Source organism: Phyllobates terribilis, unplaced genomic scaffold (assembly GCF_046119375.1).
Source record: "Phyllobates terribilis strain yellow unplaced genomic scaffold, ASM4611937v1 Scaffold_5__5_contigs__length_657084704, whole genome shotgun sequence".
NCBI classification, from domain to species: domain Eukaryota; kingdom Metazoa; phylum Chordata; class Amphibia; order Anura; family Dendrobatidae; genus Phyllobates; species Phyllobates terribilis.
Window position 1 is genome coordinate 557,004,644 of NW_027362765.1, and position 25,515 is coordinate 557,030,158.

Below are 25,515 nucleotides of genomic sequence, written 5' to 3' on the forward strand. Positions count from 1 at the left end.
AATGTTTGGGCACACAGGGACTCTCCAAATGCAACATGATATCCGCTAACAAATTGAGCCGACAATTTGTTAGCGGATATCATGTTGCATTTGGAGAGTCCCTGTGTGCCCAAACATTGGAGCTCCCCCACAAGTGACCCCATTTTGGAAACTAGACCCCCCAAGGCACCTATCTAGATTCATATTGAGCACTTGGAACCCCAGGTGCTTCACAAATTGATTCATAAAAATGAAAAAGTGTTTTTTTTTTCACTTTTTCATTTTTACGAATCAATTTGTGAAGCACCTGGGGGTTCCAAGTGCTCACTATGCATCTAGATAGGTGCCTTGGGGGGTCTAGTTTCCAAAATGGGGTCAATTGTGGGGGAGCTCCAATGTTTGGGCACACAGGGGCTCTCCAAATGCAACATGGCGTCCGCTAGCAATTTGAGCCGATTTTCCATTCAATTTGTTAGCGGACACCATGTCGCGTTTGGAGAGCCCGTGATGTGCCTAAACAGTGGAGCTCCCCCACAAGTGTCCCCATTTTGGAAACTATACCCCTCAAGGATTTTACTAAGGTGTATAGTGAACATTTTGAACCCAGAGGTACGGCACAGAATTTGTTTACATTAGGTCATCATATTGAATAAGTTGTCATTATTCTTGAGCGCAAGTGCTCGCTACTTGAGTTTGCATCGGGTACTCAGGTATGCACCATGTACAGTGTGTGCTCGAGTGACATGCTCGAGTCCCTGCTCCGCATGTTTCACGGTTATTAGACACCCAAAAAAAACATGCGGGGATCGCTCGTGCATGGCAGGCAATCCCCGTAAAGTTTTTTGGCCGCGAAGCATATGGGGCAGAGACTCGAGCATGTCACTCAAATACCCACAATACTCAATGCATACCAGAGCACCCGATGCAAACTCAAGTAGCGAGCACTTGCTCTCAACACTAGTCGCCATATCGTCATCTTTTTTTCTTACTTTTGAAAAAAATCCCAACCCCAGCCCTAACCCTAGCACAACCCTAGCCCTAGCACAACCCTAGCCCCAGCACAACCCTAGCCCCAGCACAACCCTAGCCCCAGCACAACCCTAGCCCCAGCACAACCCTAGCCCCAAATCCAGCCCTAACCCTAGCCCAATCCTAACCCAAGGGTTTATTTTTGACGCCGTTCCTTGTGCGGTATAAGTGATTAGACGACTTTATTCTTCGGGTTGGTGTGATTACAGCAATGCCAGAATCATATGGGGTTTTTATGACTGACAGCTGTCACACACTAAAAGACGCATTTTTTGTAAAATCTAGTTTTTGCATCGCCATATTTTGAGAGCTATAATTTTTCCAGATTTTGGCAGACAGTCATGTGACGCTCGTTTTTTGCGGGATGACTTGACGTTGTTATTGGTGCCATTTTCAGGCACGTGACATTTTTTGATCGCTTTCTATTCCGATTTTTGGGAGGCAGAATAAACAAAAACCAACAATTCAGGAATTGTTTTTTTTTTTTTTTTTATTCTGTTCCGCGTGTGGTAAAATTGATGAGGTAGCTTTATTCTTCGGGTCAGTACGTTTACAGTGGTACCACATTTGTATCATTTTTCTTTGTTTTGGCGCTTATACACAATAAAAGCTATTTTATAGAAAAAAATATTTTTTAGCATAGCTTTATTCTGAGAGCTATAACTTTTTTATTTTTCGGCTGATGGAGCTGTATGGTGGCTTGTTTTTTGCAGGATGAGATGATGTTTTCAGCGGTATCATTTTTATTTATATGCGTCTTTTTGATCGCGTGTTATTCCACTTTTTGTTTGGCGGTATGGTGATAAAGCATTGTTTTTTGCTTCGTTTTTTTTTTTTTTTTTTTACCGTGTTCACTGAAGGGGTTAACTAGTGGACAGTTTTATAGGTCACATTGTTCCAGACGCGGCGATACCAAATATGTGTACTTTTATTGTTTTTTTTTTGTTTTTTTTATAATAATATTTATTGATGGGTACATTATATTTTTATTTTTGGTGTATTATTTTTTTTATTTTTTTATAATATTTTTGCACATTTTTTTTTTTTTTTTCCACTTTCACACAGTTTATACACTTTATTACTTTGTCCCACTCTGGGACTTTCACTTTTTTTTTTCTGATCGCCTGCATGGCACAGGAATGAAGCACCATCCCTATGCCATGAAGGCTGTCAGAAGTGCACAGTGTGAAGATTGCTTGGAGATGCACTGCGCATGCCCAAGCAATCTTCCTGCTCTCTGGTGACCCGGATGTTGTCATGACGACATCGGGTCGTCATGGCAACACCCGGGAAGCCTTTGCAGACTGCGCTGGAAGCCGGAAGAGGAGGTGAGTATCGCCGATCACCTCCCCTTGCCCCCGCAATGCCGCGATCGACTTCGATCGCAGCATCGCGGGGGTTAATGTGCTGGTAGCTGTGCAGGACCGCTCCCTGCACATAGTACCGGGTGTCAGCTGTGACAATCAGCTGACAACCGGCGGCAATCGCGCCCGCACAGCCTGTGTGCGCGCGCGATCGCCATGACGTACTAATACGGGTCTGGCTCTTAAGTCCCAGGGCACAGACGCGTATTAGTACGTCAGATGTTATTAAGGGGTTAAAAGAGTCTGGTGTAGGCCAGAAAAATAGAACTGTGGTTTTGCAGTTCTACGGGTCAAATCTCTGTATTATCCTGTTTTTGGCATTTTTTGCCGTAAAAAAACAAAAAACAAACATTAATAGTGTCTACCTGACTGATCTGACACCAATATATGTGTTTAAAAGAGTCTGGTGTAGGCCAGAAAAATAGAACTGTGTTTTTGCAGTTCCACGGGTCAAATCTTTGAATTATCCTGTTTTTCGCATTTTTTGCAGCAAAAAAAAAACTGTAATAGTGTCTCCCTGACTGGTCAGACACCAATATATCTGTTTAAAAGAGTCTGGTGTACGCCACATAACTATAACTGTGGTTTTGCAGTTCCACGGGTCAAATCTCTGTATTATCCTGTTTTTGGCATTTTTTGCCGTAAAAAAAACAGTAAAAGTGTCTCCCTGACTGGCCAGACACCAATATATCTGTTTAAAAGAGTCTGGTGTAGGCCATAAAAATAGAACTGTGGTTTTGCAGTTCCACGAGTCAAATCTCTGTATTATCCTGTTTTGGGCATTTTTTGCCTTAAAAAAAAACAGTAATAGTGTCTCCCTGACTGGTCATACACCAATATATCTGTTTAAATGATTCTGGTGTAGGCCAGAAAAATAGAACTGTGGTTTTGCAGTTCCACAGGTCAAATCACTGTATTATCCACTTTTCGGTCTTTTTTACATAAAAAAGACAGTTTGAGTGTGTCTCTGACTGTTCAGCACAAAATATATCTATTTAAAAAAGTCTGGTATACGCCATTAAACTAGAACTGTGGTTTTGCAGTTCCACGGGTCAAATCTCTGTATTATCCTGTTTTTGGCATATTTTGCCGTAAAAAAAAAAGTAATAGTGTCTCCCTGACTGGTCAGACACCAATATATCTGTTTAAAAGAGTCTGGTGCACGCTACATAACTATTACTGTGGCTTTGCAGTTCCGAGGGTCAAATCTCTGTATTATCCTGCTTTTGCCATTTTTTGCTGTAAAGGTAAAAAAAAACAGTAATAGTGTCTCCCTGACTGTTCAGACACCAATATATCTGTTTAAAAGAGTCTGTTGTAGGCCAGGAAAATAGAACTGTAGTTTTGCAGTTCCACGGGTCAAATCTCTGAATTATCCTGTTTTTGGCATTTTTTGCCGTAAAAAGAAAACTGTAATAGTGTCTCCATGACAGGTCAGACACCAATATATCTGTTTAAAAGAGTCTGGTGTATGCCACATAACTATAACTGTGGGTTTGCAGTTCCACGGGTCAAATCTCTGTATTATCCACTTTTGGGTCTTTTTTACATAAAAAAAAACTGTTTGAGTGTGTCGCTGGCTGTTCAGCTCCAAATATATCTATTTAAAAAGTCTGGTATTCGCCAGTAAATTAGAACTGTGGTTTTGCAGTTCCACGGTTCAAATCTCTGTATTATCCTGCTTTTGGCCTGTTTAACGTAAAAAAATACAGTAATAGTGTCTCCTTGTCTGTTCAGTAACAAATATATCTGTTTAAAAGATTCTTGGGTAGACCAGACAAATAGAACTGTGGTTTTCCTCTTCCACAGTTCTAATCTACTTTTTATTACCCTTTTTCCATTGATAGTGCGAGTGTAAGCTATTTTACTTCATTTACAATGGGCAAGGCGCGGGGCAAGGGACGTGGAACTGGACGCTCTGGTGATGGTGCGTGTAGAGGAGGGGGCCGTGGCCAAGGTGAAAATGTGCCACAACTAACAGGCACATCTTCTTGCTCCCACTTCTTGACCGAATTACTAGGGAAGCACACTACAACACCAGTATTGCGAACTGATCAGTGTGAACAGGTTATTAATTGGATAGCAGATAATACTTCCAGTTACCTGGGCACCACAACCTCCGGTCTGTCTTCCACATGGTCAAATTTTAGTAGCCGTAACTCTCGACCGCATATTCCTCCACACCCTGATGCTCCTTCCTCCCACCATGCCGAGTGTCGTCAGACAAGAACTGATCCCACAGTTGGACACTCTGAAGAGCTGTTCACTGGTCCATTTCCATATTTGTGCCCCTTGCCTGCACCACTTGAAGTGGTGGAAGAGGAGATCCCATGTAGCGATGCCCAAATATTTGAACAGCCACGGCCACAGGAAGTCGACGCTGGCAATTTGTCACAAGAGGTGGACAATGATGAGACACAATTGCCATGAAGTGAGGAGGAGGATCGTGGTGCGCAAGTGGAAGAGGAGGAGGTGATGGATGATCTAGTAACTGACCCAACGTGGCAGGAGGACACGCAGAGCGAGGCCAGCAGCACACAGTGGGAGGGAGGCAGAATACCCCAACAGGCAGGAAGAAGCAGTGTGGTGGCCGCACACAGAAGGCGGGCAACAGTTCTCCGTAACACCAACACGAGGTTCGCTGCCAGTACAACTGTTAGGTCTTCCCGAGTCTGGTTGTTTTTTAAAGACTCTGCCGATAACCCCAAAAAGACCATTTGCACCACCTGCCAGGCCAGCATCAGCAGGGGTGGCAAAACTACCAGCCTGACCACCACCAGCATGATCAGGCACATGGCAGCAAAGCACCCGACTTTGTGGGAACGAACCCCAGGGTCCACGACCAGTGTCAGTGGGTGCTTCTTCAGCTGTTGTGCGTGTAATAGAAACCGCTGTTGTGCGTGTAAGGCAATCCCCTGTCCATACTGCATGCAAAGATGCCCCCTCCTCTCAGTCTTCACTTGTTATGGCAGTTTCTCAAGAAACAGCTTCAACGTCCACGTCCCACTGCAGCGTTCAATTGTCCATATCCCAGACCTTTGAATGAAAGCACAAATTTGCAGCCAATGCTTCACAGGCCACAGTCCTAAATTCGCTCATTTCACGACTGCTTGCGTTGGATATGCTGCCTTTTAGATTGGTGGAGACGGAATCCTTCCGCAACCTTATGGCGGTGGCCGTCCCTTGGTACTCGGTCCCCAGCCGATACTACTTTGCCCGGTGTGCCATCCCCGCACTACACAAGCATGTGTCCCAAAACATCTGCCGTGCTCTCAACGCAGTTACTGGGAGAGTCCACCTGACAACGGACACGTGGACAAGTGCTTGTGGCCAGAGACGGTACATCTCCCTGGTGGCACTCTGGGTAAACATAGTGGAAGACGGGACCCAGTTGGACCTTGGGACAGAACACATCCTCCCCACACCGAGGATTGCGGGCCCTATGTCATTCAGAGTTGCCCCCACAGTGTACAGCTCATGCGCATCCTCCCCCTCCTCCTCCTCATGTTCAGCCTCCATCTCAGATATCACCACATCAGTTACAAGCTGGAAGCACTGCAGTACTGCCTCAGCCAAGCGGCAACCGGCTGTGCTGAAACTCATAAGCTTAGGTGATAAACCTCACACTGCGTGTGAGTTGTGGACAGCTGTGAAAGAGCAGGCAGATCTGTGTCTGAGACCGCTGAACCTACATCCAGGCATGGTCGTGTGTGACAACGGCCGTAACCTGGTGGCGGCTGTGAGGCGAGGCAAAATCACACATGTACCATGCCTGGCTTAACCTCATGGTTCAGCAGTTTCTTAAATGGTACCCCGAGTTGCCAGATCTGCTCGTCAAAGTACGCCGCCTGTCAGCTCATTTTCGCAAGTCGGCTATAGCTTCCTTGCTGTGTTGCAGCAGCGTTTGCAGCTTCCGGCACACCGACTGGTGTGTGATGTCCCCACATGTTGGAACTCTACCCTCCACATGTTGCAAAGGATTTGGAAGCAGAAGAGAGCAGTTGTGGAGTACCAGCTGCAACAAGGCCATCGATATTCAGGTCAGACTCAATACATAAGACCTCAGGAGAGGACCTGGATGTCTGACATATGTACCATCCTGACAAAATTTGAGGAGTCCACCAAGATGGTGAGTGGCGATGACGCCATCATTAGCATCAGCATTTCACTTGTCTGTCTTTTGCAACGTTCTCTGCAGAGAATTAAAGACGAGGCATTGCAGCCATAGTATCATGAGATGGATCAAGAAGCCATAGCGGTCGATTACACACAACCCAGCCTCATCTCATCCCAACGTGCATTGGGGGACAATGAGGGAGAGGAGGAGAAGGAAGAGGAAGAACAGGAGCTGGTGTCATGCGCTGTAGACGGTAGTACCTGTACAACTGTCATACCGTCGGTTCAGCGTGGGTGGCCTGAGGACAGGCGGGAGGAGGAGGAGGAGGAGAGCATGGTCAGTCGTCATCTTGGTGAGGAGATGGAAGTCTTGCCCATTACCAGTCTGGCACGCATGGCTGACTTATGTTACGCTGCCTTAACCATGACCCTCTTGTCAAAATGTTGGGTGACAGTCATTACTGGTTGGTGACACTTTTAGACCCCCGCTACAAGGAGGACTTTCACTCCCTTTTTTCTGAGGTGGAGAGGTCTACAAAAGTGGGGCAGTACCAGAAGGCCCTTGCTGCAGAACTGTTAAAAAAATTCCCATCTGAACACGCTAGCGGCAGAGGTCACAGTTCGTTGCCAAACAAAGGCGTACAGGCGAGAGAGATGCAACTCCAATCCAGCAGAGGCAGGGGAACACTGTCAACGATCTGGGACAGTTATCTGAGACCCGCCTAGCTTACTGGCCCTGAGGCGTGGGGTACTCTCACAAGGAGTGGAAAGTTTCAAAAGATGGTGAGGGAGTACCTTGCCGACTGTACCAGCGTCCTCCGTGATTCCTCTGTGCCTTTTAATTTTTGGGTATCAAAGCTGGACAGTTGGAATGAACTCGCTCTGTACTCCTTGGAGGTCCTGGCCTGCCCTGCCGCTAGCTGACAAGCTGACCCTTATCAAAATGAACAAGGGCTGTATTGGCCCAGACTTCTCATCACCACCAAATGACAGCAGAGTAACATAAAGTCAAATCCACTGTGTTATTTTGGGAGGTGTATTCCCATGCACCGCTTCACACCCGCACATGGGTATACGCTTCCTCATTTCGGCTATATTTTGCTCTTCTCCTTATCCTCAGCCTCCACCACCACTATACCACAAGGGTGACCATGGTCCGTGTTGCCAGCATTGCAAGTTCCTCCATCCTAATTTTTGGCAGCTTTTGCTTGGAAGGCATAGGTAAAGGCTATGGGAGACACACTCCCCAATAATGGGAATAATGTTTTTAATATGCTGTACTGCATGGCTCTTGTAAGGGGCATTAAAACCATCTTGTTAAGCTTCTGCAACCACCACCACTTTTCCTAGGGGCATTAAAACCTTCTTGTTAAGCTACTGCGACCTCCACCATTCTACCAAGGGGCATTAAAACCGTCTTGATAAGCTACTGCGACCTCCACCACTTTTCCCGGGGGCATTAAAACTGTCTTGTTAAGCTACTGCGACCTACACCACTTTTTCAAGGGGCATTGATATTGTCTTTTTATTCCACTACGACCTCCACGTCTTTTCCAAGGGGCATTAAAACCATTGTGTTAAGCTACTGCAACCTCCACGTCTCTTCCAAGGGGCATTAAAACCATCTTGTTAAGCTATTGCGACCTCCACCACTTTTCACAGGGGCAATAAAACCATCTAGTTAAGCTACTGTGACCTCCACCACTTTTCCAAGGGGCATTGATATTGTCGTTTTATTCCACTGCGACCTCCACCATTCTTCCAAGGGGCATTAAAACCATCTTGTTAAGCTACTGCCACCTCCACGTCTCTTCCAAGGAGCATTAAAACCGTCTTGTTAAGCTACTGCGACCTCCACCACTTTCCCCAGGGGCATTAATACCGTCTTGTTAAGCTACTGCAACCTCCACGTCTCTTTCAAGGGGCAATAAAACTGTCTTGTTATGCTACTGCGACCTCCACCACTTTTCCCAGGGTAATTAAAACCGTCTTGTTAAGCTACTGCGACCTCCACTACTTTTCCCAGGGGCATTTATATTGTCTTTTTATTCCACTGCGACCTCCACCATTCTTCCAAGGGGCATTAAAACCATCTTGTTAAGCTACTGCAACCTCCACGTCTCTTCCAAGGGGCATTAAAACCGTCTTGTTAAGCTGCTGCAACCTCCACGTCTCTTCCAAGGGGCATTAAAACCGTCTTGTTAAGCTACTGCGACCGTCACGACTCTTCCAACGGCATTGCATTTCCTCCTAATTTTAGTCAGCTTTTGTTTTTCAAAGCATAGGCGAACACTAAGGGAGACTTACTCCCCAATAATGGGTAGAAGGTTTTTATTATGCTGTAATTCACGTCTTTTTCAAGGGGCATTGCAGTTCCTCAAAATTTTTGAAAATCCTTCCATTCACTGATTAGGCCAACAGTGCACAGGAGACCCAGTTGCAATAAATAAAAAAAACGGTTTAGTTAAGGCCCTCTGACCTCCATGTCACTTCCAAGGGGCATTGGAGTGCCTCGAAATTTTTGTTAGGCATTGCACTCACTGCATGCCCTATAACTGTGTAGCTGATCCTCTCTTTTTGGAACAGAAACATATCCTACAAGACATGTGTGGTTGACTGGCCCGATATTTAATGTGAATTGTCCCTGTTCCTCCTGCTCTTTCTCCTTTTCCACCACCTCATCCATCATTCATCAACTGAACCTTTGTTTAAACGGGAGTCATAGAACTGGGATAGTAGCAGGAAAATATCTAGCAATCCTCGGAGGAGGTAGAATATGGGTCAAAACGCTGACCATCTCAGGCCTAGCCGCTACTACATACATGCGCATGCATTCCAAGATAACAAAGCAGACACCAACTTCTATCATCATCATCATGCTCCTCACATTGGCACTCTCAACTCCCCTGATGGAGAAGCCAGGGCCCACCAGAGGAGTCTGGTTCTCTGGTGGGCTCGTCCAATGCTGCCCTAAAGCTAGCCGGGCTAAGAAAGTGTTGGGGAAGTTTCAAGGAGAAATAGGGGTGGCTGGGGACTGTTTATGGACACCCGGCTACCCCCAGGCGGCTGGGGACCATGTGTGGACAACCGGCTGCGGGGCGGCTGGGGACCGAGTATGGACACCCGGCTGCCCCCTGGCAGCTGGGGACCGAGCGTGGACACCCGGTCGCAGGGCGGCTGGGGACTAAGTATGGATATCTCACTGCCGAAGCAGCCATGAGGTAGTGGCCAGCTTCGGCCTGCGCCAAACTAAAAGGCCCCATTTCAAGTGCAAGCTAGCAGAATTGTATTGCAGCCTGGGGGTGGGTGGGTGGCAGGTTGCTCATTTACTCTTGCATTCCAAGAAAACAAAGCAGATGCTAACTTCTATCATCATCATCATGCTTCTCACCTTGGCACTCTCAACTCCCCTGATGGAGAAGCCAGGGCCCACCGGAGGAATCTGGTTCTCTGGTGGGCTCGTCCAATGCTGCCCTAAAGCTGGCCTGGCTAAAAAAGTGTTGGGGAAGTTTCAAGGAGAAATAGGGGCGGCTGGGGACCGTTTATGGACACCCGGCTACCCCCAGGCGGCTGGGGACCATGTGTGGACAACCGGCTGCGGGGCGGCTGGGGACCGAGTATGGACACCCGGCTGCCCCCTGGCGGCTGGGGACCGAGCGTGGACACCCAGTCGCCGGCGGCTGGGGACTGAGTATGGATATCTCACTGCCGAAGCAGCCATGAGGTAGTGGCCATCTTCGGCCTGCTCCAAACTAAAAGGCCCCATTTCAAGTGCAGGCTAGCAGTATGGTATTGCAGCCTGGGGGTCGTTGGGTGGCAGGTTGCACACTTATGCTTGCATTCCAAGAAAACTAAGCAGATGCTAACTTCTATCATCATCATCATGCTCATCACCTTGACACTCTCAACTCCCCTGATGGAGAAGCCAGGGCCCACAGGAGGAGTCTGGTACTCTGGTGGGCTTGTCCAATGCTGCCCTAAAGCAGGCCAGGCTAAAAAAGTGTGGGGGAAGTTTCAAGGAGAAATAGGGGCGGCTGGGGACTGTTTATGGACACCCAGGCACGGGGCGGCTGGGGTCCTACCGTGGACACCCGGCCGCCGGGCGGTTGGGGACTGAGTATGGATACCTCGCTGCCGAAAGCAGCCATGAGGTAGTGGCCAGCTTTGGCCTACTCCAAACTAAAAGGCCCCATTTCAAGTGCAAGCAAGCTAGCAGTATGGTAATGCAGCAAGGGGGTGGGTGGGTGGCAGGCTGCATACTTGCGCTTGCATTGCATGGAATGGGAGAGGTACAATTGAACACTGCCCTGGGACAAGGACTTGCACGGGGATGGTTGCAAGTCTGCAACTGATGCGGAAAGGATCACTTCTGATGGGCACACTTTTAGGCAGTGACCTGGGTGTCAGAGATGCTTCCAGGGGTCTTCCCCATGCTGATCCCATGTCTTGTCAGCACTGTATTCATGTGTCACACAGCACATGGCCAGATAAGATTGTAAAACGTTAAAATGACATTTCCCGGTGAATGCATTTGTCACAGTTGAAAGCAATAGAAAAGTGCAAAAACGCATAAAAAATGCTACTTGTGAACATAGCCCAAGGTGTGGAGGAGTATTTTTGTTTTTGGTAATTTATTTTACCTTATACACAGGTCTTTACCCTGGAAAGGAAGTTCCTTAACATATTTCACAGGAAAACCGTTTCTGTTTAGTTTTTAAACGTTTTATTGTGAGCCCGTTAAAGTGGCCTAATACTTGTGACCACGTTGTTGACAGCAGTGACCTGGGGGTCAAAAATGCTTCCTGGGGCAATGCCCCTGCTGTCCCCATGTCTTTTGAGCTCTGTCACTATCATTTTGGGCACTTTTTAGGCTTTCTACAGACTGCCGGAGGTGCCGCCACAAAAATGCTCGGGTCTCCCATAGACTAACATTGGGCTTGTTGCTCGGGTCGAGCACCCGAGTATCACAGTGAGCTCGGCCTGAGCTTCGAGCACCCGAGCATTTTAGTGCTCGCTCAACACTAATCAATGCTTATTTTTCACACATTTTAATGAATAAGAAATATTAATAAGGTACAGTGGTATAATTAAGAAGGGTATTGCATAATTTAATCATTTTTGGTTATACAAAGTTATGACAAATATGAAATCATCCAGATCATGGAAATATAATGGTATTTTTATGAAGAATATAATTACTCTACATTTGTCATTAACATATAAAGGCCTTATTTTTATTATTATTATTATTTTTTATTCTTAATCTTTATTTTCATTTTAAAATTTTATTCTTACTTTCTTCTTATTTTTTCATTTTTTATTTTTAATTCTCATTTTTTGATTTTATTTCAGTTCAATATCTCAATTGAGAAAACACATTAATATTTAATAAATTAATGTCTAGTACAAGAATTTTGCTTCATTTAATATAATGATATGGCTCGAATATAAGAAGAAAAATGTTTACACTTTCTGAGTAAACACAATAAGTCATTCTAGCATTCATTCATTCAAATATTTATTCATTTTGGTTCATGAGTATACATTTTTGGTATTATTGGTTTAATAAAGATATAAACACTTGTTGTTTCAAAACACACTGACACCTATGGGTTGGAAAAAGTAATTACACCTATGACATAAAAATGTTCTATCACATGAAGAACTTGATTAATAATGAATTACTATCTATTATTGTTTATTATTCCAAACATAATTTATTTTAATATTTTGATAATAATTAGATGGATATTATTGATTGCTATGGTACGCTGTGATATTATAGGTTAGGAAAATTGCCAGATTTGGTATCAGATTAGGGAATGAAGACTTCAATCAAGACATCGCAATTATGAATTCTATCTTAATAAAGACTTTTCATATTTATAAATCAAAGAGATTTTCAAAAGTTACAAGAAGAAACAATTGATATCCGGAAATCTCAGAAGGTAAAGATGTTGTGAATGCTGAGTGTTATAATAGACTGTGTCAAATACAATTCACACCACTGATAACCACGATTTCAGAGGACGATGATCCTAAATGAACTGTGTTGTGTTAAAGTTTCATCACGTTCCAGTGGTTTCCTATCACCTGAAAGCTGGTGAATAATGAAGGAGTGTCAGGATTCTGCCAGCCTGACATACGGTATGTGTCCTATACATTAAGGACTGAGTATTGGTTATGGTACTATATAAAGCAGGGAAGTGTCTAGTTAACCCTTGCTTTGCTGACCAAAGACGTCACATCTGCTCCAAAAGTGACATGAGACCCGTGCGGATGACATGGAGGATTCCAGAATTATCCAAAGATAATTCAACTTAAGTCCAGGTGACACTGCACAAATATTAAAGCTACATTTCATCCATGGACTTTGTTTTCTTATCAATTGACACACATGATCTTTCTAATAAAGAGTACAGTTTATAGACTGAACAATAATGAATACAATTATGGAATGTACAATATCTACACGCTATAATTTATTTCAAAGAAGTTTTCATCTAAACACTGTGTTTTAAAAGAACCAAGAACAAGACGAGATGAAGACCCGATGACATCAGATGATGACGATTGGACACGTGATTACTTCGATTTATATTTAGGGAAGTATAATTATATATGTTAAATGAATATTAGTCATAGCTTACCATAACATGAATTTACATCATTATATAACAATAATCTGATATTGATATTATTATTATTATTATTATTATGAACATTAAACTATATTGCCAAGGAAGAAGAAAAAGGAAAATGATCCTGTTATCCTAATGATGAACCTATCTTCTTTGAGGATTTCAGTTGATGTCTGTCATCCTCAAAAAGGGGGAATTGTTAAATATTAATTATGGATATTCATTTTATTCTTAATTCTGAATTCTGTACCATACAGATTGCATCAGCCATCGTGTAAGGGTTTTTAGCTGACATGCGCTATTTGTGTATTTTTGGTTCAGCACCATAATTAGAAGAACAGGTGCCATATGACCAGCCTATAAAAGCCATGTTAGAGACAGGGGGGGGCTTGCCATTCCACAGGACACAGGACGAGGGTCTGTGCGTAAACCACACAGGCTGGACACAGACAGACGCAATCTACCATCCAGGATCCCATGGAAAGATGGGTGAATCTCAACTATTAAGCTAATTATGGACAAATGGACAATCACTTTGTAACTAATTATTGTATGTACCTTCTGCAATCATTGTTTTTAATGATAGAGAAAAAATACAGAAAGAAGTATTTTTTACAGTAATGTAGCAAAATAGGTAAAAAGCCAAGGGTGTGAATACTTTTGTAAGCCAACTCTATTCATTCAGTGTCTCCCACTCACACACTACCTCCTCATCTTGCCCCCTATCTGTTGGAATCCCCCAAGGTTCAGTCCTAGGACCCCTAACTTCTCCATCTACACCTTTGGCTTGGGACAGCTCATTGAGTCTCACGGCTTTCAGTATTTCCTCTATGCTGATGACACACAGCTACACCCCTCCAGACCCGACATCTCCTCCTTACTAAACAAAATCTCGCAAAGTCTGTCCACTATTTCATCCTTCTTCTCTTCTAGATTTCTAAAACTTAACATGGACAAAACAGAATTCATTTTTTTCCCCCCACCGGACCTATCTATTAGAGATGAGCGGTGTTCGACTCGAACTGTTCGCCAATCTCAAATTCGAGCTGTTTTGGGCGGTGTTCGAGCCGCTCGACGAACCCGAACAATTTGCAAAAAATTCGGCTGTTCGAGGTTATGTTCGATAACTGTTCGTGCACCAAAAGCGTAACTGGATTTTTTCACAGTAATACTGTTAATCAATGTTAATAGACAGTTTCAGTGCAGAGTGGGCGGAGGGAGGGGCAGGGGATGGATCTCTGCCGAAATAATGCCAATCTCCATTTTTTTTTTACAGCATTTACAGTGGGGCGGTGCAGTCTATCAGCCTATCAGCAGCGCACACACGCAGCGAAGTGCTTTTTTTCACACAAGCAAGGACATGTGTCATTGGCTGTGTATGTCACATGTCCTTGCCCTATAAGACCCAGCCATTTTCCCCATCGCCACCATTTTCTCACTGCTACAGCTGAGTGCGAGATGGCACCGCTGCTGCTGTGGGCGCTATACAGTATAACTGTGTGAATTGTGACCGAATTTGCAGTTAAATAGAGAGATAGGTGTAGGGAGTAGGGACTAGTTGTAATTGCAGCACTTTTGAGGACTAGGTTACAGCAGTTCCTAGCACTTTTTGCCAGGCAGGTCTGTGCCAGTGCTGTGCAAGTGTTTTTCACAGCATTTGGGTAAATGTAGCTAAGCCAATCCTTTTGGGCCTGTAGCAGTGTCTGGTAGTCAGTGGAGTAGCCCAGCTGAACCAAGCTACACCACCTGTGTATCTAATAACAATTTTTTACTGCATCTAGCCCAGTAAATCCTTTTGGGCCTGTAGCAGTGTCTGTTAGTCATTGGAGTAGCCCATCTGAACCAAGCTACACTACCTGTGTATCTAAAAACAATTTTTTTCTACATCTAGCCCAGAAAATCCTTTTGGGCCTGTAGCATTGTCTGTTAGTCATTGGAGTAGCCCATCTGAACCAAGCTACACCACCTGTGTATCTAATAGCAATTTTTTACTGCATCTAGCCCAGTAAATTCTTTTGGGCATAGTAGCAGTGTCTGTTAGTCATTGGAGTAGCCCATCTGAACCAAGCTACACCACCTGTGTATCTAATAACAATTTTTCACTGCATCTAGCCCAGTAAATGCTTTTTGGGCATAGTAGCAGTGTCTGTTAGTCAATGGAGTAGCCCATCTGAACCAAGCTACACCACCTGTGTATCTAATAATTTTTTACTGCATCTAGCCCGGTAAATCCTTTTGGGCATAGTAGCAGTGTCTGTTAGTCAGTAGAGTAGCCCATCTGTACCAAGCTACACCACCTGTGTATCTAATAACAATGTTTTACTGCATCAAGCCCAGTAAATCCTTTTGGGCCTGTAGCAGTGTCTGGTAGTCAGTGGAGTAGCCCACCTGAACCAAGCTACACCACCTGTGTATCTAATAATTTTTTACTGCATATAGCCCAGTAAATCCTTTTGGGCATAGTAGCAGTGTCTATTAGTCAGTGGAGTAGCCCATCTGAACCAAGCTACACCACCTGTGTATCTAATAACAATTTTTTACTACATCTATCCCAGTAAATCCTTTTGGGCATAGTAGCAGTGTCTGTTAGTCAGTGGAGTAGCCCATCTGAACCAAGCTATACCACCTGTGTATCTAATAACAATTTTTTACAGGATCTAGCTCAGTAAATCCTTTTGGGCCTGTAGCAGTGTCAGATAGTCAGTGGAGTAGCCCACCTGAACCAATCTACACCACCTGTGTATCTAATAACAATTTTTTACTGCATCTAGCCCAGTAAATCTTTTTGGGCATAGTAGCAGTGTCTCGTAGTCAGCGGAGTAGCCCACCTCTGAAGCAAGCTACACTACCTGTGTATCTAATAAAATTGTTTTACTGCATCTAAACCAGCCAATCCTTTTGGGCTAGTACCACAGGTGGGCCACTCAGCTCTGCTCAGTTTCCATCTATCGTTTTTGTGCAAACAACTACAAAGTTGCCAATTAGTTAACCACCAAAATGAGTGGCAAAATGCCTGCTGCTGGTGGAAAGGGGTATAGGCATGTTGGAATGGGTAAAAAAGGTTGTGTCCGTGGGGTAGGTGGTAAAGCAACAGTAACATCTGCAGAAAAAAAGACCATCTTCCAGCCAAACTAAGATGTCTACTTCTTTTTGTGGACAATGTGAAACGATCCCTTTCTTACGGACACGCCCATTGCTACAAACTCCAGATGAAGCACAAAAACAGCAGGTGCTTCAACGGATATCAAGTGCTCCTTCAAGTTGGCTCTCTTCCACATCAACTTCAACATCACAAATACTCAAGTCCTCAGAGGTGTCACCCCAATCGCACTTGCTTACTCACAGCTCCCAAGTCTCCAGCTGCCCGTCTGAGTATGGGGTAACACAGATGGTTGAGCCTGCAGAGCTGTTTACTCATACTATAGCCTGGGAATCAGAGGTCTGCTCCAGAGCTTCTGTGAGTACAGACGAGGAATTGATCTGCACTGATGCCCAGAATCTTTATGAGTCGGATCCAGGCCCAGATGAAGAAGGTTCTGAGCATAATGTAAACCCTCGTTCCCAAACTGTAACTCCTGTTGGTGGAGACAATGAGGAAGATGATAATGAGACTCAGATACCTGATTGGAGCGACAACTTGAGTTTTCGGTCAGGGCAGGAAGAGGTTGGCTCTGAGGATGGCGGGTGTGAGAACACATAGGGTGGTGATGACGAGGTTGGAGATCCCACTTACTGTCAACCCACAGTCAGCCAGTCGATGAGGTCAGCAGAGGAGGTGGAGGAGGTTGCTATTGACGATGAGGTTAGGTTGTGCCTTCCTGGACAGAGACAGAGTACTGGAAGCACGTCAACAACTGCATCCTCAACCACAACTCTGACTCTGACCTCAAGTCGTGGTGGCTCTTCAGGTCGCATGGGCTCTAAGCCTCGCATTGCCTGGGCATTTTTTGAGATCTTTAAGGATGACCCAACTCATGTTATCTGTAACATTTGTCATCAAAACCTAAGTAGAGGCCAAAAAATCCATAGTTTGAGTACTTCATGCATGAACCGTCACATGGATATGAAGCATAAGTTGCAGTGGGAAGCTCACTGTGCTACAATGCGGCCTAGTGGGCCGGGCCAACCACCGTCTTCCCCATCTTGTGCATCTGCGGCCTCTTCATACTCTGTGACTGGGGGGACAGCAGTCACACATGTTTTTGGACGCAGACCTGCCACCTCTTTACCCGCAACAGCCAGTGTGATTGACAGGTCGTCAGTTCATTTGGAAGTGGAAACACCTGCTGGTGTTAAGCGCTCTCCGACATCGAGAGCACCACATTTGGATCAAGGCAACATAACATGTCTGCCTGCATCTTCCTCACAGATCGGCAGTTTGATGGGGACACCCTACTCAACCACGTCTAAGCACAACAGCCAGCCCTCTGTATCTCAGATGTGGACAAGTAAAAGACCATTTCCTCCTAGCCATGAGAAAGCTAAGAGGTTGAATTTCACCATCTGCAAGCTCATTGCTACAGAAATGCTGCCTTTCCGCCTGGTGGACACAGAGGATTTTCGAGACCTTATGTCCGTCACAGTGCCCCAGTACCAGATGCCCAGTCGCCACTACTTCTCAAAGAAAGGTGTGCCTGCGCTACACCAGCATGTTGCACACAACATCACCGCTTCCTTGAGAAACTCTGTGTGTGACAGGGTGCATTTCACCACAGACACTTGGACGAGTAGGCATGGACAGGGGTGTTACATGCCTCTGACTGGGCACTGGGTAACTATGATGACAGCAGGACAAGGGGCTGCTGTCCAAGTCTTGCCGTCCCCACGAGTTGTGCATCTGTCCTCTTTATCTAGACATTAATCCACTGCTTCTGCCTCCTCAATCTCCTCTCGGTCCTCCACCTGCACCCAAACATGTCTGGTAATGCCACTCGCATTCTAACTGCGCAGAAGGAATCCTGCACTCCTCCTTACTATGCCGGCAGCAGGGCTCAACGGCATCAGGCGGGTTTTACTTTGAAATGTCTGGGAAATGTGAGTCACACAGCTAAGGAGTTGTGGTCAGCTCTGGAGACCGAGATTCATGAATGGTTGTCTCCGCTGGACCTGAAACCAGGGAAGGCCGTGTGCGACAATGCTGCAAACCTGGGTGCGGCCCTTCTCCGGGGCAGTGTCACACCCGTGCCTTCTATGGCTCATGTGTTGAACCTGGTTGTCCAGCAATTATTAGCCCACTATCCCGGACTAGATGGCCTTCTGCAGAGGGCACAGTCACTGTCTGCTCACTTCCGCTATTCGCATCCTGCAGCTCAATGACTTACATCTCTACAGAAGTCGTTGGGCCTGCCAGTTCACCGGCTGAATTGCGATGTGCCGACACGGTGGAATTCAACTCTGCACATGTTGCAGTGACTGTGGCAGCACCAACGACCTCTGGTGCAATGCGTTCTGACTTATAGCCTGGGCCAACGAGATCCAGAGGTGGGGCAAATCATGCTGTAGGAGTGGTCTCAGATCAGGGACCTATGCACCCTTCTGCACAGTTTTCAAATGGCGACGAAGATGTTTAGTGCTGACGATGCCATTATCCGCATGACTATTCCGGTGATTTACAAGCTGGAGCACACTATAAAGAGAATTCGGAGTCAGGTGGTGGGACAAGAGGAGGTGGAGGAAGTAGAGGAGGAGTAGTATGCGGAAGGGATAACATCTCCAAGGTCCAGACGGTCGGCAGCACCAAATCGGCAGGCATGGGAGGGTGGGGGAGAGGGATTAACGAGGGCGCATGGTAGCAGCCAAACTGTTGAGAGAAGTGCAGGAGCCGAGTAAGAAGTGGAGTATGAACTTTCGATGGGCATGGAAGACTCATCAGATGAGCGAGACCATGATCACATTTCTGTTGTGCGAGTTTGGGGGGAGAGGGCAGAGGAAGGAAGCATGATTCTTACCTTGCCACCAACACAACAAGGACTTGGTCCTCCTGGATGTGGAAGACACATGAGTGCCTTCTTGCTGCACTACCTGTAACATGACCCTCGGATTGTCAGAATTCAAAGTAATCCCGACTACTGGGTTGCCACACTCTTAGATCCCCGGTACAAAAGTAAATTTGCCGAAATAATTCCTGCCATAGAAAGGGATTCACGCATGCAGGAGTACCAGCAGAGGCTGTTACAAAATCTTACATGTGCTTTTCCACAAAACACCAATGGTGCATGTAATGAATCTCACAGTTCTAACTTGCCAACCGTGGGACTGTCGAGACTTCATCACTCAAACCGTAACAGTAACACCGTATCTGCTGGTAACAGCAATTTTGTGGAATCGTTTCACCAATTTTTTAAACCATCCTTTGCAAGGCCACAGGAGACAAGAAGTCTGACACACAGTCAATGCCTAGAGAAGATGGTACAGGAGTATATCCAAGTGAACATCGAAGCCATGACTGTTTCACTGGACCCTTGCTCATTTTGGGCTTCCAATCTGGAAAAATGGCATGAGCTCGCCACTCACGCCTTGGAGATCTTGTCGTTCTCTCTGAACGTGTGTTCAGTGCTGCTGGTGGTGTGCTGACACATAAGCGCACGCAGCTCTCCACTGACAATGTAGACAGACTCAAGTTCATAAAGATGAACAAATCATGGATCCGCAAGGACTTTTCTACCCCTGTGTCATCCTGGGGAGACTAAAAGCTTGAGGATCTTGGAAAATCAACTCACCAACCATTTTAAGCAACTCTGGGGCAATTGATGCCACTTAAGTCGTGTCTGTGCCACAATTTTTGGAAAAAATGGAAACTCTTTTTTGAGTCCCCTTGCTGTGTTTTACATGACGTTGGCATCGTTAATTCCAGGTGGGTCGGGTCACTCCGCCCTCCTTTTAACCGTAAGAAACTACATACACTATGGCTTGGGGTAACACAGATGGTTGAGTCTGAAGAGCTGTTTACTCATCTTTTAGCCTGGGAATCAGAGGTCTGCTCCAAAGCTTCAGTGTCTGCTTGTCAGCGTAGTAGCCCAGCTGTGTAGCAAGCTACACCGCCTGTGTATCTAATAACAATTTTTTACTGCATCTAACCCAGCCAATCATTTTGGGCTAGTAGCAGTGTCTTGTTGTCAGCGGAGTAGCCCATCTGAAGCAAGCTACACCGCCTTTGTATCTAATAACAATTTTTTACTGCATCTCTAACCCAGCCAATCATTTTGGGCTAGTTGCAGTGTCTGGTAGTCAGCAGAGTAGCCGATCTGAAGCAAGCTACACTGCCTTTGTATCTAATAACAATTTTTAACTGCATCTAGCCCAGGCAATACTTTGGGCCTAGTAGCAGTGTCTGCTAGTCAGTGGAGTAGCCCAGCTGTTTTGCAAGCTACACCGCCTGTAGATCTAATTACAAATTTTTAACTGCATCTAGCCCAAGCAATACTTTGGGCCAAGTAGCAGTGTCTGCTAGTCAGCGGAGTAGCCCAGCTGTTTTGCAAGCTACACCACCTGTAGATCTAATTACAAATTTTTAACTGCATCTAGTCCAGGCAATACTTTGGGCCTAGTAGCAGTGTCTGCTAGTCAGCGGAGTAGCCCAGCTGTTAACCAAGCTACACCACCTGTGGTTTGGACACGTAATTTTTTCAAAGGAAACGCTTCGGGCCCCTGGGACACTCAGTGAAGAGCATAGGGGAGGCACCACAAGGCAAGGGGGCTGGGACTGGCGGAAGCACGCCTTGTGGCGGACCGCCAAGCTCGATCCTTATAAAAGCTTTTTAACTGCAGCAGCTTTAGTGGACGCTACTGGAGCTGGAATTACCGCGGCTGCTGGCACTAGACGTGCCCTCCAATAGATCCTTGTAAAAGGATTTAAAGTGTACTCATTCAAATTACTGAGCTTAGACCTGCTCCACCGCGGGGGGGTCTCGACCCACCAGCGGACAGGCACCAGTATTGGGAGAGGGGGGCTGGCCGTCAAGGTCCACCGTGGCTCTGGCACAAACCCGGCGACACAGAGGTCACACGGGCAGGAACGGCCTGACTGTGTCGGCTTCGCACTCCAGAGTAGTCCCTCTGCCCGCTCGCGCCCGTCACCTCAAAGGGATGCGCAAGCGGCTTTTCTACCCAGGGCTGTTCCCCACCTAGCAGGAATGTGGGGGAGCTCAGGTCGACCTTCCACCATACTCCCTTACCTCCCTCGTCATCTTTCCTTCTTCCATTCTCCATCTAACCCCTCGGCTCTGTGGTGTCCGCTCTCCCTCCAGCTCTCTCCTTCTCACAGGTGAACTACCGCATGTATTCACACTGTGGCGAATCTTTTGAGCCCGGGCATAAGAAGTCGTCGAGGTAATGGATAATATGTGCCCCCTTAGAAACGTCCATGGCGACCCATTCGAGGAAGCAACTAAATGCCTCAAATAGTGAGCAGGATCTGGAGCACCGCATGGGCAAACAGCGATCTATATAGTATGCTCCTTCCCAGAAGCACTATTCGGAGACACTATTCGGAGACACAGGTAGCAAGTAACGGGAACGCCCCCTCAATGTCTGTTTTGGCCATTAGGGTGCCCCTTCCCAACTTCTTGACCCGCCTGATTGCCTTATGAAAGGATGTATAGTATATACTACTGTACTTGGTTCCGCGTCGATGTTGTCCTTTACTGACCTGCTCCTTGGATTTGACAAATGGTGGATTAGTCCGAATGTATTGGGTTCCGTTTTTGGCACGACTCCCAATGGGGATACCACTATGTCTTGTAAGGAAAGTGTTCTGAATGGAACCGCCATTCTACCTAAAGATATTTATTTTTTAATTTTCTTGTCACGACGTCTGGGTGTCGGTAGGCTGATTTTAGATTTTTACTTCAGCCTTTCTTGATTTTAGAAGGGCATCACATGTCTATATCTGTGTCTCCTCCTCCTTTTACTCCTTCACCTCTTTTCTTTTCGCAGGACTATATGTACTTGTCACTTTTCCATGTGTTAGCTGTGTCTTCTGAGCAGTTTGTCAGCTTTTGGACACCTTTGAAGGTGTTTTCTATGTGTTTTCTATGTGTTTCTATGTGTTTTTGTTTGCCTGCCATTGGTTTTAACAGTGTTCGACGGGGTTGGACGAACAGTTCGACAAACATTTCGGCGAACATACCGGTGTTCGACGAACTGAATCGAACCCGAACACTACGGGGGTGGCTCAACACTACTATCTATCAATGTCAATGGCTGCTCACTCTCCCCAGTCCCGCAATCTTGCTGCCTTGGGGTAACCCTGGACTCTGATCTCTCCTTCAAACCACATATCCAAGCCCTTTCCACTTCTTGCTGACTCCAACTCAAAAATATCTCCCGGATCCACACATTCCTCAACCACGAATCTGCAAAAGCAATAGTGCACGCCCTCATTATCTCCTGCCTTTACTACTGCAACCTCCTGCTCTGTGGCCTCCCTTCTAACACTCTTGCACCCCTCCAATCAATCCTAGACTCTGCTGCCCGACTAATCCACCTGTCCCCCCGCTATTCCCCAGCCAGTCCTCTCTGTCAATCCCTTCACTGGCTCCCTATTGCCCAGAGACTCCAGTTCAAAACCCTAACCATGGCATATAAAGCCATCCACAACCTGTCTCCTCCATATATTTGTGACCTAGTCTCCCTTTACATACCTACACGCAACCTCCGATCCTCACAAGATCGCCTTCTCTACTCCCCTCTTATCTCCTCTTCCCACAATAGTATACAAGATTTCTCCCTTGCATCCCCACTACTCTGGAACTCTCTACCCCAACATATCAGGCTCTTGCCTACCGTGGAAACCTTCAAAAGGAACTTGAAGACCAGCCTCTTCCGACAAACGTACAACCTGCAGTAACCGTCACTCCACCATACCGCTGCATGACCAGCTCTGCCCCCACCTACTGTTTCCTCACCCATTCCTTGTAGACTGTTAGCCCTCGCGGGCAGGGTCCTCGCTCCTCCTGTGCCAGTCGCCGTCACGTTTTGTTCAAGATTATTGTAATTGTTCTTGTATGTATACCCCTTTTTCACATGTAAAGCATCATGGAATAAATGGTGCTATAATAATAATAAATAATAATAATCTGCTAACAATAGATAAAAATCTCTTTTAGATATGACGCTTTAACAAACACTCATATCTCTTTGTGCTTAGGCCTCAAAAGAACTTGAGAATAATAAGGTCTAGGGATACTTTATTCTAATTAAAAAGAGACTTTTAAAAATTAGAGGGTATGGTGCACAGATTTTGGTGGTAGTCACCCAATGCATAACATATAGAAATTAGATATTTTTAAATGAATAAAGAGTTGCAAGTACACTGCGGCTGAAATGAAAATAGAAATATAGCAACACTTTGAAAAAACATTCTGCAAACTTCTTATACATGAATTACACCACTAAAAGTGTAATAACATAACTGGAGGTAGCCATTCTCTCTCCAACGATTTTGAGTGACACTTGACAGAGCTATCTATGGGTATCAGCTTATTGCCACTAAGATAATATCTCTTCTGATGCAATGTGTTCTAGGTAAGGAGCAAAGAGGCTCAAGTATTAATAAATAAAACACATTCTCATAATAAAAAATAATGCTCACAAATGCCTTTTAATAACATATATACCAGTGATGACTGAAAAAATTTGATGCAAATTGAATTCATGTTGACTTTTTATGAATTTTCTGCACCCGGTAAATTCGACCGATTTGCAATTCACTTTTTGCAAATCTCTAAAAAATGTCCCCTTCATTTTTGCACATAGCAAAAGATTGCATTTGACATAGAAATTACAGTACATTCGGAGAATCCATGCAAGCTTTTCAATAATATTTTGGTACAGTACAGTCAATCAGAAAGAAATGTCATAGCCTGTATAAAAGCAGGGCCATATTATGCAGCAGCCATTTTGGGGTGAATCTGAATAATGAGAGGATGTCAAAGCTCACAGCTCAGCCATAGAGATAAAGGAGAGAAAAGCAAAAGTGATCAATTTCTACAGATTATATGTGTGTGATAAAACAACGGTGAATAATGACTACCATCTGTTTATCCGCCATAAATGGTGAAATCACTTTGACACTACTAAGGCTATGTATGTGTTAAAGCGTGTGAAGGTATTTCATGCAGTGCTAGGAAACCTCAGACTGTTATATACATCTTTGTAGGGTGATTGGCGTACTTGGAATTTGAAAGTTTTTTTTTAAGTTGGCAAAGCAGACGAATTTGAATTTCAATAGATTTGCTCATCTCTAGTATTTACATTACTTTATGGTTAAATCGTTTTACAATAGAAGAAAAAATATTTTGTAAGTCATTTCCATATACATCAGACTCATCAAACAAAGGCTATGTCTTTCAGATGTTCTTTAGATGAATCATCTCATTATACATTTAAATATGACCTTTTCAGGGTATTTTTTTAATGCAACAATTATAGGACATGTAACATCATAAAAGGAGAAAATACAGCATTGCATGATTGTATAATAACCTCAAGACACTCAAGTCCTAAATTATTTATAATTTTTCCAATGCCATCTGTATTAGAGGTTGAAAAATACATTAACGCTACAAGTCCATGAAAATATAAATCTTTCATAATTAGTTTAACTTTGATTTGATATCAATACATGCATGGTGACATATATTGATGTGAAGCCTCTTCTCTATTAATGATATTGCTAATCTGATTCATCCTTTTGTCATAGCATGTACTTTGAGCACTTTTACACATGACAGGTAATTCTACATTATGAATGCAGGAGTTATAGTAGAAATGACAGGGTCAAGAGTGAAGATGACCAATTAATATCACAGAATACTTCAAAAGACTTTGACATTTCTTTAAGGGTATGTAACTTTTTAAGCAATTAGAAGACTGAACCCAGTAAGAGCACAATAAAAAGCAAGGTGGCACCAATGTTCACAGTAATTCCTTTTATAATTTAAGATTTACTAAATGTTAAGATATGATACTGATTAAAATTCCATCATTATAAAAAGAGCAAGTTTAACTGCAAGTACAGTACAATGGTATTTTCAACAGTGGAGCCATATGGTATAAATAATGCAGTTATTTCAAAGATATTAAGGACTCAGCTGGTGAGGTGGATTGTGTAAGCCGTAGATCTGGGTGAGCAGACTGGAGTCCATAATGCAGTGGGTCTTGACCGATGACCTGTGGATCAGTGAGGACAAGGAGGGTAGGGTATATAGGCTGGCAGACAAACAAGAAAAGTGGGTAGGACTAAGATGAAGATGAACATGTTGTACAGATATGCAAATTAACAGTAACTGCATAGGAAACTGATATCTTCCAGCAAGGGAGTATATTGAATCTAGTATTTTCCACCAAAGATGCAGTTACTCATAGGAAAGATGAAGGAGAAAATG